The sequence below is a fragment of the Acipenser ruthenus genome, chromosome 22, assembly GCF_902713425.1.
Source record: "Acipenser ruthenus chromosome 22, fAciRut3.2 maternal haplotype, whole genome shotgun sequence".
NCBI classification, from domain to species: domain Eukaryota; kingdom Metazoa; phylum Chordata; class Actinopteri; order Acipenseriformes; family Acipenseridae; genus Acipenser; species Acipenser ruthenus.
Genome location: NC_081210.1, coordinates 5,423,495 through 5,436,877, shown reverse-complemented (window position 1 = coordinate 5,436,877; position 13,383 = coordinate 5,423,495).

The following is a 13,383-nucleotide window of genomic DNA, read 5'->3' as shown; positions in this document are numbered from 1 at the left end:
TAATTCTACGAAACCTCTCCCTTAAAAATATATATATTTGCATCACCATTCTAGTCCCTTAGGCTCTCATTCAAACCTACATACAGGCCTTGGATGCAATGTACCTGCTTCTATCCCTAGGCATATACTAAGGAGCACTCCAATCATGATACTGCACTTTCATGATGAGCGCAGCTTTCCTGAACCTTCAGTTTCACTGAAACACACACACACACTCCTTTCTTGCCTATCCTTTGTTGTCATGAAGTACTTTAATAATACATGCTCCAAAAAACACTCTCTAGAATGGCACATTAACGAGCAATACAACTGCCTCCAGCTCAAAATACATAGTGGAAGGGTGCAGTCTGCACTGTATGGACTGTTAACTTCATAGATTTCTGATGGAGATACTGTTTGTACCTGCCAACCAATCCTCTCCATTTGCCTTCCCTGCATTGCAGTAACCACTGGTACGAGCTTGTATTGGCCAGTGATAAGGGGTTTGTGAACTGGAGGCTAATGGCTGCAGAAATCGCTTCCAGAGGTTCTCTTCCTTCAGGTTTCTGTTCTTTTGTTGGCCTTTATTTACACCCCAGTACTTTTTTCTGTTTGTTGATTTGGCATCTGGATTACCCAAGCTGTGTATTGGCTTTGGTGCCCATTCACTTTCAGCTGTGGCTTTTCACATATGTGTTACTTTTTAATTGCTTTAAGTTTTTGTAAGATTTTGGTGCTTTATTAAAGGTGCAGTGGAGACTGAAATTCTTTAATCGGAGCAGGGCTCGCACTTCATAGCAAGACTTCTTACACTGCTGTCCACTGAGAGCTTGTGAGCTAAACCAGATGCTAACGCAGACCTCTGGAGGTGAAATTCTAGTACTTTACCCACTGGACCACCTCTACCCTTTTTTCCTTCATCTCTTTGCTCTTATTTTTCTCTCCCCTTGATTATGCAAAGCCAGACTTCCTCCAACCTCCCCACACAAACGCGGGCCGCTAGAGGCAGAGTCCAGCCTCCGACTGGTTAATGTTTCAACAGCAGTCACTGGCCTTGTGCTCCCAGCAGCAGCATGCAGCTATTTACTGAGCCAGAGATGAGCAAACAAGCCACACCACAACACAGGCCTCGTCCTACAGGCGTAATATTAGCTGGGGTGGCATGGTCGTCTAACATTAACTCAACTAACGTTAGCCTTACAAGTCACAATAAGTCTGCAGTAACGATAAAGCGACACAGTGAATGAACTTAGGCAGGAACCTTGTGATTGTACAGTATGTTTTACGTTACTTTTGATTATGTCAAGTTTATGTACAGGATCTAGTCTTGGAAACAAAGGTGCTCATATTAATCCATTTTTAGGCTTTAAGTGAGCTTCAGGGTCCAGTGTGATCCATCGTGTGGAGTCAGCCCAGTTTCAATTTTTCTACAGTGACTGACTAACCGTAGTCACCCATTATTCATTATTACCAAGAAAATGCTACCGTATAAGTGAACTGCAATGAGTCACTATCATATCCTGTAGGTTACGGTCAGCAGTATATTGCATTCAGCACCATGACTACTTAATTTACCTGGTGGTGTCAGGTGCTGTGAAGGGAACTTAAGGTTATTGTGCAAATTATAATTAGCAGTCTTTTCATGCACCTTGTTTCCATACATGGGGGCTTTAATAAAGAACAGTCCAAATAAGACTTTGTCCATTACCTTAAAATTACCTTAACATTAACAATGGCCCCATTACCATTGTGCTGAATGTTCTATATAAAGTGTTGCTAATGCTAAAAACTGATTTTAAAGCCGTGGTTATCTCCTCTTGCTCATGGTCTCCAGTGTTGGCTATTTGACAACAAATCATTACTACTAGGCTTGTAAGCCTCAATTCAGTTGCAAGTTTACTCACATGCACGTACAGTAAATAATGTAAGCTGGGTGTCGATTCCACAGAGCGCTTGGTAACACACTAATGCCTCAGGTTACTTATTAATGTGAAAGCAGTTCCTGTGCAATGTGTACTGTAAACAACTCCATAAAACCACCAGATACACTCTGGAGCAGGTAGGTCACAGTGCAAAGTTACCCATTAAAAAGTGGCCCGAGGTAAGAAGCAGTTAAAGCAGGTAGACCAGCATGCAGAGGATACCCCTCTGAGCAATATTCAGGTTACCTGGGGATAGCTCCTACTGCCTATCAATATGGCTTTGGATGCATTTTTATAATGTCTCAGGCAGGTGATGAAAAGCAGTCGCTCTGTATTTCAATCAGATGTCTGATTTTCCATTGTCTAAAATAGCAACCCAAATACTGGAAGGGGGCTGAACTTGGAGAGAATGTCCCTTCCCAGTGCCACAATTTTATCTCCTAAATATAGATAAATGCAATGCACTGATAAAGTACCTCACTGCATCCCAGGTGGGAGATTCTGTAAGAAAAGGATTAAATGCTGGACCGTGGAGTAAAATACAAAGCCTCCCCTTTGCAAGGCTCTTTGAGTCTAAGAGATGGTACTGCTGCTAAAGGAAGTGTTTTGTTTTTGTTATTTTGCTAAATTGTTTATTGAGCGCCCATGAAAAACCATGTGTGATGGCACAGATCATCTCTGTTTATATCTGTTTGCACAGGGTGTAACTTGGATACTAAAACTATGCCAGTCTGGCAGGGAAACAGAACTCCCAGGAGCTTCACTGTGGAACTTGTTCTGAAGACTTCGAACTTGTGCCCACAGGCTTCTTGGGAGGAACTGAAGTTTCATGTTTCAAAGGATCAAACATCTCCCGCAGTGTTTTTGGTTATGGATATTACAATGTTAGAAACGTCACATGCAATATATATATATATATATATATATATATATATATATATATATATATATATATATATATATATATATATATATTTTTTTTTTTTTTTCTGTGGAGTTACATGAATTATCAAGTCGGTGCACATTTTATTCATCAAATAAAAATGGCCAACTAATCCCAAGGAATCAAAGAATTCATAACTGCAAATCCAGCAAGGCTACAACTCCATTCTCATCCCGGAAGGACCACAGCCTGGGATGAAGACTTAAGAGAAGGGACAGGGCTCTCTCATCAGATTCAAATTCTCAGATCAGGATGTTCCTTCCTTACCAAGTGCCACACTGCATTAGCATTAGCTATGAACAGAATGTTTGTATTTTTCATTTTTAACTCCAGCACAGAGCTAAAACTGGGTACATTTAAAATGAAGCCCTTTGATGTTCTCTAGTCTGTGTGCATTAGTCTTTTTTTAACCTATTAGAATATCAACTGATTTAAATGGAACTATTTACTCAACTAAAAATAGGCTGCGATATGAAGTGGCTCTTTTGATTTCAGTTATTTTACTGCATTTATTTTATACTGGGTCATAAAATATTTGACAGCAAAGCTATCTATTTACATTGGAGCCTATAACAGCCCAGGGAACAATGACCTTGCTCTGGACTGCTTTCATCTCTGGGACCTGCTTGAAACCTTGAGTGACTCAGTTGCAAAAGTTATAAAAAAAAAAGGTAAGAAAAATTGGGAAAAAATATCAAACCCCTTCGAACTTGAAGCTTCTCTTAACTACCCTATGCAGTGAGCATTACATCTCGATAATTGACATTGTCTTATATTAAGACACCTGTTGTATCCACTTAAGTCATGGATTGTACAATTGTACCATTTGCAGTTTCCTACCCATGCTATACTTTACATTGCATATATGTTTTGCCAAAGAGTTCCAGCAAAACAGTTGTAAAAATTAAAAATTAGTGACTGAAGGAGATATAATGCTTTGTTACAAAAAACCTCACACCATAGCAACTGGCACAAGAGTAAAACAGGCATGAAAACGGCCATTGTTTCCCACTTCTGGTAGGGGATCTTGCTAAGTCTAATGACTGCAGTCACTGAACCTGTACTTTATAACACTTGATTCAGTGTATAAAAAAGCACATATGAATGTGAGCCATTATTAGATTATTGAACCTAATTGTGGTGTACAGATTCAGGCTGCATGCTGGCACTGGCTATTGTGTAAACTAAAGGTTGCTGATGTATGAATTACTCCCCAGGTTGTAACTGTGGGGGAAATGAATAATGAAAAAACCTTGTTTGCCCCTTGTCTTCACAATGTGTATTGTTTAAACAAATAGGTCTTTACACAGTCCCTGGCACGGTGTGCGTTGTGTTCTTGGCATGAATGATAAAAGAAACAATATTTGTTCTCGGCAGAGCCTGCGTCTGCCAGTGTGTGAGTGTGTGTGTGTGTTTAAAGAAGTGCACACCTGCATAATTAACAACATGAATAGAATGGGTTGTGAAAATACATACTGTCCTCCAGAGCCGATAGGGTTTTTAATTGGATAAATAATTGATGAAGCGAATGGTGCTTGCAACATGACACCCCCACCTCCTTTTATCACAGTAACTATAGATGTTTCTTAACTGATTTCTATATCCAGAAATGATAAACTGCCACTTTTGTCTAAAAATAAGATTTTCGGGATGAAATAGGTACAGATATGAAACTGGAGATAGCTCAGTGTTTTGGGTGCTGGGCTGCAGTGTGGAAGGTAGTGGTTTTGAATAATTCAGTAGATAAAAGTCTTTATCACTTTCCAAGTTGAGGAGAATGAAAAGATATTTGGACAATTTGCTAGTTTCAGTTGCTGCAGGGCTTGTGAACTGCTAGGTCGTCACTAGTAACCCACAACACTGTCCTAGTATCACGAGCCACGTCTCACATGCTCCCCTATAGAATGACTGCGGTCTATAGTTGGTTCAGCAATATGAAAAACAAACTTTCCTCCTCTGAAAGAGCTGAGAACTTTCCTCTGTGGGTGCAGCAAGTCTTGTTAGGAACTGTAAATGAGAATAGTTGCTTAATACCACCCCCCCCATAAACACTCACTTGAGTGGGAGGATGTTGTGAAATGGGCTATTTTGCAAAACCAGAGAGGATATTCCTGTTATCAATTAGTATTACATCAAGATCTTGGGTCTGTTACCCCCACAGCATAAAGGAGTCTTATTACAGGCTTGGAGGAAAACTATAACTGAGGTGAAGGACCATAAAGTGTAACTAGATCAGCACTGATTCAACATGACAAGTCTGCATGTTTTTTTAAATAGTTCAGGAGGGATATGCATGGCCATTCCTCGGTGATTGCTGATTGCAATTTCTTCAGGGTATGCAAAGATGGAGAGTGAGACTGCTAAATTTGCATCCAAAAAGTTCCTAATGAGTTAGATTTGGCATGTATATTTGGTTGTCTAATAATCTAATAAAGCATAGCAAAGTGTAGTATTGCACTGTGAAAGCACAGTGAAAGCATGGTGGAGTGTGGTTAAACACAGTAAATGCATAAACAAAACACGGTAAACTGCAAAATGACCCTCCCGAGCTAAACTTGTACAAGGCAATCAGGCCACAGACTCCATCTGCATTATAACACACCCTCCCAAAAATATGAAGCTATTTCAAACCCTATAAACTCCGATTCACAAAAGAGGACAGCCTTCATCTGCAGCTGGTGGGCAAAACAACCTCATGTACTTGATGCTGTTGTGCAGTGCAGCACAAATGAAAAAGGACAAAGAATACTCAGTATGCCTAACCCTAACCCTCACATCGAGATCTGTCTGACAGGAGGGTGACATCAGCCCCCGCTAACAAAGTTCCATTTCATTCACAAACACACACACACACACACACACACACACACAGAACCCATTAGCTGCACTGAGTGCTAAAGCTTGGCTGCGTTTGAATGGGGCTGAGGGAGTAGGGCTGCCTGTTCCCACTACGTCACCCCCGAGCCTGTGAGAATCAGGCAACTTCTCTTAGCCCAGGGCTCATTACCATGGCACTGAATGACTGATCCATTAGCATGCCGTCAGAGTGCTCTGCACAGTGGCTGCACCCAGCATCATTATCAATAAGAATTACAGGACGCCTATTTCTTTTTAGATAAAAATGTATAACGCAGTGACTTAAGGTTCCTTGGTGACATACATCAAATTGTGACCCATTACATTGCCTGTTTTAAAAATATCCTTAGAAAATGTAACATGTACTCTTCTGACAATCAACAAAACTATAACTCCTGCACTGCTCTTCAACCCACAGTGCCAAGTTTTGTGATGACTTTGGCCTGCCAAGCAGTCTGAAAGAGCTGTTATTTTGTAACTATAGAAAACACTTATAGTGATCATGTAAGCTCTGGGAATTGCTTGATAGACAGATATGGCAAGCCAAATTATCATTTATCTGTAAATCATTTGCAGATATTTTTTAATGAATATGAGATATCTGTAAATAAACCCTTTTGAAGATATCTCAATTTCATTTTGAGATATCTGGAAATGAAATAAAGATATTTTAAATTAATTTACAGACTTTCATTAATGTTTTGCTAGCACGGTACGCCAAACTGTCATTTAGAGATATCTCATAATATCTTCCCGTTCATTGAACGATATCTCTAAATTATTTGATTTGAACAGACTTCTAGTCTATTTAGAGATATCTCGAAATTAACAGGAAGTTATTTCAAGATATCTCTAAATTACTTCCTGTGAAAATGCTTCTGAATAGACTTCCTGTCTATTTAGAGATTTAGAGATGTCTCTAAATGACCAGGAAGTTATTTCAAGATATCTTAAAATGATTTATAGATATCTGTAAATGATTTAAAGATATCTCAAAAAATTTTGAGATATCTTAATATGATTTAAAGATATCTGAAAATGGATTTTGGATATCTCACTTAAAGCTCAATTTAAAGATATCTGGAAATCATTTTGAGATATCTCTAAATGTATTTTAGATATCTTAAAATGATTTAGAGATATCTTTAAATATTTGAAATATTTTGAGATATCGCTAAATGATCATTTGGCTTGGCATACAGAGGCGGACAAAAGCCAGGACTGCTGTAAAATGAATTCAAATTCACGATGTATTTTATGCGAACAGCGCCCTCAGTTGGATAATAAGGAAATTACAAGTCGTTTCTGAAACCCTGGTTGTATTGTGGGTCAATGCACTCAGCTAATAAGATGATTGACGGACAAAAATTAGAAGTTATGGAATTTCTTGGATTGTTATCAGAAATGTTCGAGCAAACAGGACACTATCAGAACCTTAGAACACTGACGGTATGTGGGAATGCCATGCACTAGCCCTCCTCTAATGACATTTCAGTGTCACTCTCCTTATAATAACGTGATTACTACAGTATTTGAGTGACAGGTCTTTACTCTAGGGATGTGGGTTTTGTTTTTGTATTACACCTGAACGCTCGTCTCTCCGAAGATATATAAACCACCTTTCAAACCCAACTGGCTATGTTACAAGAATTGCTCAACCTTCCCTCTGCAAACATGACTTCCTGTAATTAGTAGCATTCCTGTTGTCAGACAAAAGCTTGTCGTAGCAAGATGTGCCCAGCCTGTGGATTGGCAGCACTGGTTTGAGAAATAAACAAACATTGAGCAACCACATTATATCAAGGGCTCACAGCGAGATCTCATTACAGTGCCAACCAGCATTTCTCTGGCTGACTGAGAAACACGTTTGCTAGAGTCACTCTTCTTTCTTAAGAAAACTACAGTGTGCATCCCATACATTGAGAAGATAAGCAGTAGAGAATATCTATTATTCAGCCTAATGCATAGACTGTACTATCACTGGACTATACAAAACTCATAACACCGATGAAAGCATTTGCTGAAACATTGTAAGGAGATGTAATTTCATTACAAACCAAAATGCACTGTAATTGAAAAGGACGTATTGTAAGTCAATTGATGTCATACTCCTCAAACATTTACTATGATGAATGAGGTCTGTTAAATAATAACATGTTGCAGCACTATATTGAGTTAATATGCATGTTATTTTGGTTTTCATTAGAATACACTGTTTTGTGGGTGCCATGGATGCTACAGTCTCCAATTCAAATAAAGCATTACCACAGTGTCTTTGTTTTATTTGTAGTGTTAGCTGTAGTAGTACATTAAGGAGGTGGCTCATGCTGCCAGCACAGTGTCCTCTTAGGAATGAGAACTCTACAAATTTCCATGCGGCAGACAACAGGATCCTGTTATATCCGAGGCTGTATAGAGTGCCCTCTGATTATCTACTGCACTTGAGATGCCATATCTCTGTGTCATGGACTGCACCACTTCCCTTCAAAGATAGTTACTAATTCCTTTATTTAATTATTCAATTACCGGGATAGCAAACCAGGACCAAAGTCTCATTTAGTTTCATCACACAGCTGTAGAATTACAGACAATATTCAACACAGAAAGCTATGGTAAGAATGACCTTGTTGCACAGTGGGCTATGACATAAAAAGTACAGTAGGTAACACTTTTTTATTTTTATTTTTTATAAAACATCATGTTTCCTTAAGAAGAAACTGCTACCCTCCCAGTGTAAAAGCGAACAATGCAAGAAAGCAGTGGTTTGTGGTAATGTAACAAGTGCATGTTTCAGTGTATTCTAAACCCATTTTGCATTTAAGAGGAACCAGTGAGTTTCCTTCCTCAATAGCCTGTTCGTCTGTGTGTCACATGAGGATACAGTTCATTAACCTTGCTGCACCTACATTCACCAACGCTGTGTTTCAAGACTGAATTGTTAGGCTCAGACATAGAGCCGTGCATGACCTGAATGCTTGTAATAGGATACTGAAATAATGTTTTGTGAGGCATGGTAGCACACCGGATTAACCCATCTGAAACAGTTTTAAGCACCTTAAATATATGTGTGTATATATATATATATATATATATGTGTGTGTGTGTGTGTGTGTGTGTGTGAATATGTATGGGAAACCCACTTAAAACATCAGTAATACATACATACTGGTGAATCACAGGACCCTAACCACTAGGTGGCACTGTTTCCCAGTGTTCAGGAAAATACAACCTTCAAAAAGATGATTTTCTTTGGCTACATTGATTTGTTTGCAACCTTGATACACTGACCTGGCCCCATCAGTATTCCTTCCGAGATATGTCTACTAAGATATTTCACAAAGATCTACATATTCTGATCCCTCCTTAGGGAGTTATTGTGTTTTAACAGGGCTATTATATGAAACACGCTGTGATTTTTATTGATTTATTTTACTTATAAAATGTATAACAGTATACATCCCTAGTAATACTTAGTTGAATATATATATATATATATGTATATATATATATATATATATATATATATATATATATATATATATATATATATATATATGCAGTTCATGTACAATAAAAAAGGATACTATTGTTACTATTGTTCCTCTTTCACATTGACATTAAAGTATAGAGGTATACAATATATAATGACAAGTGTATAAATAAGGTGTTTATTGAAAACATTTATTATAATACAATATTTAGTTATGCTGTACGTTTTTGGTTATAGATTTTGTTAAAAAAAAATAAACAAAAAAAACATTTAAACAATTAATATTCTTCTGTTAAATCATAAAGTGCTAGCCCCATTATCATTCAGAACAAGTTAATCTGCCATTTTCTTACATTTGAGAGGTCTGGGAAACATGAGTTCCAGAACAATTTTGGTCATCTCTGTGTTGCTGCACTAACAGTAAATGAAATTCAGTGGCCCATTTGCCCGTTTCCAGCCAAGAGCAGAGCATAATGGGGTCAAGTGGTAATCTCATAGGAACCAGCCTAATTACTGGCAGCATGGATCATGACCCCGGCTGACCTAACTTAGTTGTCCACCCTATCTTTAGATCAGTTTCCACCAGTTTCCTTAAACTATTTTCATTAAATGCAATACTACACAATGATATATACTTTTATATATACTCCTGTATAGTGAAGTAGAAAGGAATAAATAAGCACAGTTAAGCATAGGGAAAGCCTTCAAAATCATGGGTAATTTGTATAAAGATGGCAATGCATGGACATTCCCTTATAAATGTTTCCCATAGTAAAAGGCATAGCAGAGTGTTATATAGCACAGTGAAAGCATGGTAAAGTATAGGGAGGTATGGTAAAGCATATTGCTAAAAATGGGTAAACTATGGTAATTGCATAGCATGGGAAAACTGCAGAATAATACCATGCAAAAATACTGTGGTAACTTTTATAAGGGTTTTTACAAACCACAAACTTCAGGTTCAGTAACTCTCTGGCTTCCCGCTCAGACCCTACGTGTGTGTGGGCCGGCCCCTCTATTCCAGATAATCCAGCTTTTAAACAAAATATTAAAAAACATAGAGATTCACGAATCTTTTACTGCAGTGTAACGTTTACTACATAACGGGGACATTTTGGTTGCAAAAGTGTGCCCTCTTCAGGTGAGCTCTTACCCTCATTTCCAACTTTGCCAAGTCAATCATAATAATGCAGTTGGTGGGGAAACCTGAAAATAGGTTTAATCAGGGCGCAGACTGATTGAGAGAACAGCGGAAGCTTTGGACTTGGCAGAAATATTAAAAGCTCAGAAACAAACTCACAAGAAAATTTTTTTTGATCACATACTTGTGCACAAAACATGCATTGCGCAAGAAATAGTTGCCATGCACAAGAAATACTTATGTGAGCAAAGCCTGCTTCGTGTTTTCCATTGGGAGTAAAATGGTGGCAAACCTCTTTACTCAGCCCTCTGCAAGCATGCCTCCGAATTAACTAGTCTCTGTGACAGGGTGAAAAACCCTCACTTGTAAACAGGGTTTTTATTTATTTTTCTTTTTAGATTTTGTGTTGATAACTTATTTTGTACTAGTGCGTGTTTTCATTTACATATTCTAATTATAGCTATATATAATTACAAAGTGCCTTATTGCGTATAATAAAACATTTATATAATAAAACATTTATAAACAAATCTAAATGTACTGTGTGGAAATTGAAACTTAAGCGAGTAGCCACACGCGATCCATAACCTGCCTGGCAACACATACGTCACAACTGAATATAATTATGAGAGGTAGAGGCTAGCTGCAAGCTTGCATCATGTAGCCAATATAAATACAATAAAACTTGACAGAAAGAGAGTTATTGCAGGTTGATGACACACAGAATCCCACCCATTTTGAGGTTAAATTAGCCAATAGACCTTGGAAAGCATGACGTAAGGTAAGCTTTTTCTTCAGGTTGTTACACATTAGCTTCTGTAGCCTCTTATGACGAGCCGCACCTGGTTGTTCCCCTGCTGAGGTTAAAGTACAGTTGGACAAGAGCCATGATATAACAGCATCACATGTCTGTGAACCAGACAAGGTGAATCATGCCTTGGGTAATCATTACAAAACTAGCAGCCGCACTGGTAATTTACTGGAATCTGGTACCAGGTCGGGTAGTCATTTATGTGCGTTGTCAAAGCTGTACTATAGCTTTTAAAGACCTATTTAATGCCGTAGCAACTCAATATTGAACTCAATATTACAAAGTTGCATAGCTGCATTTTGTTTAGGCATTGCTCTGTCGTGGTTAAGGTATTGCCTCATCCTCAACACAGTGAACTGTAGTGAATCCGAGTCACAGTATACATATACAGCATAAGTACTTCATTTCCATACATGTTCTTAAGCAGACTCATCAGTAGTTGCTTTCTAAGACTAGTGCCATCAGTCATAATGTTCGTGAAATATACTGCCTTGCAGATGACACTTTCCTTTTTAAATAGATCAAAGTTTAAAAAAGAATTTCAGTGTTTCACATCACAAACTGCAGTATGCCAGTGCTGTTATTGTGAGGCAGCTAAAGCCTTAATGGACCAGGTATTAATAGACAATGCAATACTAAAGCATTCTCTCTCCCTGTAGTGGGTTGACCATGTCAGAACTTGCCATATACTGCTCTTTACAAGCAGGGGGGGGGGCGGGGGGGGGGGGGGGGTCCTGGATGTTAAAGTTATTTCTACCAAATGTTGTTTTCAGTGAAAGGTTAAATATGAATCAGCTCTAAAGCCAAACATCTTGGGAGATGGATGAGTAAGGAGAAAGGTCACACACTGCTTGTTGCTATAGCTATTACGCAGACTCTCAAAGTGTTGCAATTGCCAGAACTGCCTAAACATTACCGTAAAGATATGCAAAAAACATGTGACTTCTGTAAGCAGGGGTTCATTTGTGCCGGATATCGCTGGATTCCAAATCTGGTACTTTTTGTCTGCCAGGCGAGAATTAAATAGTTTTGGTGTATTTTAAAGGTGATACGTCACAAGTGCTTTTGTTTATTTATTTATTTATTAATGTATTTTATTTTTATTTGTACCTTATAAGCACAGTTTGAAAATCTGAACTCAGTATTGCTTCCTGGTATATAACACAGCTTGTGAATTTAATCCCCCTACTGCTGCAGGTAGAGATAGCAAACCAACAGCGGAGTGTGCCGAATATTTGAAGGTTATGGACTAGCGTAGTAAGCAAACTGCAATTTTAAAATCTAGCGAGACTGGGGAGTCACTGCAGCTCTTTTTGGTAAGTATAGCGCTACAGTGTCTTGGGAATATATAAAGCGCTGAGGTTTTTTCTTCCTCGATTGCTTCAGTTCTTCTCCGCAGCTACAGTAGCTGCCACATCTCGCTCACTGGCTGGCTGCTATTTGCCCCGCTCCTGTCCAGCAGGTTTTCTGTGGAAGACAGCTGATCTAGGCAATACCACTTCTCCTCCAGCCTGTTAACTCTGTGCCAGCTGATAAAATGCCTGGCCAAGTCTCCATCTAAAATGATCTTCTCCACCTTGCCTATGCCTAACTGCTCCAGCATACCGTTGAGAGGACAGTGCAGGGAACTGAAGCTCAGAGTGCCAAACTCCGGGTTGCCTAAGGCAAGGCCTAGCAGCTCAGTTAAAGTGATAGGAGCCGACATTTTCTGTGTGTCTTCTGCTGCTCAAGACAGTGTTATGGTTGCCTCACTTAAGAAAGGTACAGTAACCCTTTTGCATCCTGAGGCAATATTTTGGATAAAACATCTGATTTTACTCAAACTAATTGATGCATAATAAAGTATTATGTAATTCATATTCACATGCTTTGGGAAAAAAAATACACTATAAAGCATTTAAAATGAAAATCATGCTTATTTTTTAAGCAAAATGCCACATTTAGCAATGTCCCTAGTCATCTTTTTACTTAAGCCATTAAGACCCCCCCACACACACACTAAATCCTAATGAATTTATAACATTTTACCATTATAACAGAAAACAACTTCTCAACTATATGTTTGCACAATCAATAAAAAAAAAATATTTTACTCTGTTCTATAGGTTGTGACATCATCTGTACTTGCATTATTACAGTAATATTTATTAGAATAAAATTTAACCTACAGCAACTTACTATATTTTCATGTGTTGCCGGCTCTGAGGATCAGCCTGGCCTACCCAGCACATCAGTATACAT